Below are 5,201 nucleotides of genomic sequence, written 5' to 3'. Positions count from 1 at the left end.
TAATCAGGAGAAAAACATGATTCATTCTTGCCCTCACTATTGATTAGAATAGCAAGACTAACAGATTCGTTTTATTTGATTCATGAACAAGGGCTTCTCCCTTGGGGCCTGGTTCATAAAAAATTACAACTAAAGTAACTTTGCAACTATTGTAACTTCCATGGAAACCTGAATTGTGCTAAGCCCTGTTACCATGGTAGTTACCATAAAAGCAAAATGACCATTGTTACAACTCTTCATGAAACGGGCCCGAGCAGAAGACAAGAATATCTAGTCAGCAACGATGTCCAATGAAGGATGAAGCGTGGAAATAATCAATAGAAATAATCAATGATTAATTAAATGACAAGATTTAACATAAAAATTGCTGTAAAGGTACAATTATTATCAGGCTTTTATGATTTAGACTGCAGAAGAACGATGTCCAATGAAGGATTAAGTGTGGAAATAATGATAAGAAATAATAAATTATTAATAAGAAGACAAGATTTTACATGAATATTCCTGTAAAGTTACAAGTATTGGGCTATTGGTGTTACAGTTACATAACATTGAACCAACTCCAGACTGATTAAAGCTATTTCATATATTTCATAATTACTTTGATTTTCAACCACATACCATCGGTTGATTTGGAGTCGGCCTTGTTGGTGCGACTGCAATATCATAGACAAAAGAGACATAGTTCATTCTACTTTTGTTTCCCTGGTTTTCCTCCAAAAGGTTTCTTCAGGAGATTTGGCAGAAACAGGCAAAGTAGAAGATATTATTCCAATGATTACTATTATTACAATCAGTGATGTTCTACAAGTTCAGTAAAACAGCTTTTTGGCAGTAGTCAATTCCGTCTTCCGTGCACGAGTTTGCCCACCAATTTCCACCCTAATTTCATTCACATTTGTTGCATCCAAATAATTTCTGCAACTATAAAATGAGTTACTCTTACTGAAGTAACTCTTTAAGGCAAAGCTCTATAAGTAGATACAGAGGGGTTGATATTATTAACAATGTGTGTTGACATCAACTTCTAAAAAATTAATAAATAGCAGACAACTAAACAATTCTATACCTAGTTATGCTCATTGGACAGTAAAATGAAAAAAAAAAGAATGATTGATACTAGTATCAGCACATCTTTCCACAATTCATCTAAACTCATCCCTCCCCCCTCAAATCTCTCTCTCTCCATTTATCTGTCTCTCCCTCTCTCTCTGCCTTTAACTCCCCGTCTCTCCCCTGCCTTCATGCTGGAAAGCAAATTCACAGAAAATATCAAAAGAACAAAATGTTAACTATCTCTTCAGAATCATTTCAACATGCCAAGAGTATAAAATATGTCAGTGTACTTGATTTGATGTTCAATGACATAATTCCTCTTACAGCTTAAAAATACGTTACTACATTAACTATTAGCATACTACATTAACTAAAGCAATCTGTTGTAAAGTGGTGGTGTGTCTATCAATTTTGTTCTACGTGTTTTGATAAACGAGTCCAAATACAAATATTAACTGAAAGTCATTTTACTGTGAAATATTTTCTCATGAAATCTCATTGTAAATAGTTATTTGTGTAATGATAAAGAGCTATGTTTTGAATGTGAGGATTTTTTTTATAAAATGGGTACAAATGTTTAATAAATGATTTGTCTCTTTAAACCACAGCACTTTTCATGCTTGCTTTATTTACTAAATTTTTAACTACATGTACTTGCAGGGGCAGATCGAACATCGAACAGGGGGGACATTTTTGCTCAGAAAAGTTTTAACAAGCCCCCCCCCCCCCTAAAAATGTCTTCACTCCCAAATATGTAGCTCATTTATGTCAAGACAAATTTGACATGCAAAAAACACAATTTGCACAATTTTTTTATGACTCTGGAAGGCACAGGCCAGTTGTGCCCCTTCCTAAATTCGTTACCGACTACTTGTATGAATTGATGCTAATTGCTTGGACTTCTGGGGAGTATTTCATGAAACAAATAGTGATTTTTCCCTTGTTATTGTTATAAGCTACTGAAATCCTTGCATCTGATTGGCTCAGAGCACATAAGGTGGTAAAATTCACCGACAAAACTTTTCATGAAACGCTCCCCAGATTTTCAGAGCTCTGGAGAATAGTTCATATCCAGTTCTGAACGTTTCTTATGTGACAGTCACACAAACAAACCGATCAAAGCTATAACTTAAGACATACCGTCAGTCGGTGTGGAGTCAGTTCATTGGTAGATGGGAGCATTAAATTTGACAGAGTTGGTGGGAAGAAATCTTCAACAAACTTGGCTTTCCTGCCTAAATCTTTAACAATGAGTAGACCTAGGAATAAACCCATACTTCGAATACCTTCCAGATCACCCTATTTAAGTATTTTTTTTTGCTTTCTATAGGAAAGTATCATCGCATTTTAAAACAACATACATTCTTTTTTACTATCATTTTCCCTGGTTTATCTATGCCCATGTTTTATAGGTAATGAATCAAACAGACAAATATACTAAATGAAAATACAATAATTAATCTTCTTCCAAATACAAAAATACACATTTAATGTGTCCTTTCTTTATTACCAAGTACTATTATCTCACAAATAGAGTAAAGAAAACAATCAATAAACATATAATGTATCAGTATTTAAATGAGCAAAAAATGGCAAGTGCAGGGACAGGGGAAAGTGCTACAGCATCCACCCCCCCCCCCCCGGTTACACTTTGCAATTCTGAAGGTTCGTAATTCCGAAACAGGTAAATTGCCCATACCTCGATGTTCGTTAATCCGAAAACATAAAAGGGTTCGTTAATCTGAACATTTGTGGCATTATTCCGAACGTTCGATAATCCGAAAACGAAATAAGATTCGATGTTCCGAGGGTTCGTTAATCCGAAAACGAAATAAGATCCGTTGTTCCGAAGGTTCGTTAGTCCGAAAACGAAGTAAGGTTCGTTAATCATTTCGTTTTCGGACTAACAAACCTTCGGAATTATGAACCTCATTTCGTTTTCGGACTAACGAACCTTCCGAATAACAAAGCTTCGGAATTAAGAATGTATGCGCCCCTCCCCTTCCTGGATTTATACACCGATTTATATCAATCTGTATACAGTTTAATGATTGTAGTGTTGAGCTGAGAGAAATGGAAGACAAATTTCTTTATAAATCAATAGTAATTTTAACAAGATGGTAAGTGTCCTAAGAGACCAAAATCAAATAACAAAAAATATAAAAAATTTGAATTACACTGTTGAATGTCTATAATCTCACAAAATTTCAGTATCAAACGGATCTCGAATGTTTCACTGTCATGATATAAAACTCAATTATATACTTTTCATAGCCTCAGGGGTCTGCTGAACATTTTTCTACTTTGGCCAACAGGCTAATGGCAATCCCATCAGAAGTTACCTGGTCAAATGATGCATTAATTCACAATATTTCATGCAACAATAAACTTAAATTTTGATTAGCCACAATGGCTGACAGCTTAAAATTCCATAAAATTATCAACTTTTTTTTGTACGTCCAACCCCCATTTTTCTCAAGTCATACTTCACTTTATAAACTGACCAAGTCATGGTCGTTTGTGAACATTACAAATCAGAGACAGAAAAATTCATGAAGGTCCCACACATAGAGAGTCAGACGTACATATTTTATGGAATTACCTTATATCAATAGCAAAGAGCTTCCCATTTTGGCACTTCATACTATTTTTAAAGTCTGATTTCATGACCTCCCATGTAAGCAGCTCCACCATGTAGGGCTTCCTAAAAGTTACATAAAATACCATCTTCACAAATAAATTGAACATGATTTCATCTGTTCATTAAACATTTCAGTTCATTATTAGTTACATGTCCCTAAAAAAAAATATTTGAGACACAGTCATACTTTGAAATAATATTGTAGAAAACATTGTGCACCCTATTCTTGCACCTTATAATTATTAATGAAGCCTCATTTAGATTCAATGAGACAAGATATGGGTCCCGTAACACAAAGGTTAGCGATTGATTGCTAATTTCAAAGATCAATTTTTATTGGTTCATAGTCTACATAGCAAAAAGCGCATGCAACAAGGATCTTGACTGGTCATTTCATTTAGCGATTGATCACTAACCTTTGTGTTACGGCTCCCTGATCACTTTTCATAGATTTTGAATACTGTCGGAAAAAAATCACCCACATTTTATTCTTATGAACATGCATTACATGCTTTGGTCCATATTCTGAAGTCAGGTTAACTTAGGCCATGGTCTAAATCTGTGCTTAAAATTATGGGAAGCCAAAAGTGTAAAAATCTTGTTAACAGTGTATGTTTCTTATGTGTAATTTTCTCTTTCATCGTGCTATAATGGCAAAGAAAACTGATTCAGTTATTATTCCCAGACAGTTATGAATGACCCGAGTAAGAGATGAGCTAATCAATCAAACCTGTAGTGCATCAGTCAAACCACAACTTTAGAAGAAGTTTAACTTAACCCCTGATTCAGAATACGGGCTTCAAGTCTATAAAATTGTCTAAATTTGTGCTGGCAATCTCATGGCATCACAATGATTCCACTATGTCATCATAAACCATGATAAATACAGTAAGTCAAAACAAAAATGATATAAAAGTATACAATAAGATGTGGTGAGTCTCTCCATACATCCAGCATAATTTTTCACATTTTGTGCTAACTTTTCTAATGGACCACAATGATTTGTCACCTTGCGACGAAAAACTGCTCCGTAAGCTCCGTAAGCCTAAAGACATTTTGGATGCTTAATATCCTACTGACTTTGTACACAAAATGATCCTGTGCTTAGTTACTAATAGCTTTGTTGTTGAAAAATGTTGGCTTTAGGTTGAGTCCCCAGTTTTCCATTTTCCCAAAACACAAATTCAGACATACCCCGTCTCGAGCTTCAGGTGTGAGATTACCGTCTTTGAGAATCTTGCCCATCGCCCAAAATCTCTTTCTCATGCCGGTATCACAGCCTATCCCCATATATAATAATAATAGGCACTTGTATAGCGCCATCTATCTAGAAATATTCTATTCCGAGGCGCGTTGTTACTATTATTACCCTTTAGCTCGAGCTACCTTTCAGCGCTCGTGCATTCAAGGAATTAATCCTGCCGGGTACCCATTCACTTCACCTGGGTCGAGTGCAGCACAATGTGGATAAATTTCTTGCTGAAGGAAATTACGCCATGGCTGG

The sequence above is a fragment of the Lytechinus variegatus genome, chromosome 9 (genome assembly GCF_018143015.1).
Source record: "Lytechinus variegatus isolate NC3 chromosome 9, Lvar_3.0, whole genome shotgun sequence".
Classification (NCBI taxonomy): domain Eukaryota; kingdom Metazoa; phylum Echinodermata; class Echinoidea; order Temnopleuroida; family Toxopneustidae; genus Lytechinus; species Lytechinus variegatus.
This window is presented reverse-complemented; position numbering follows the sequence as displayed.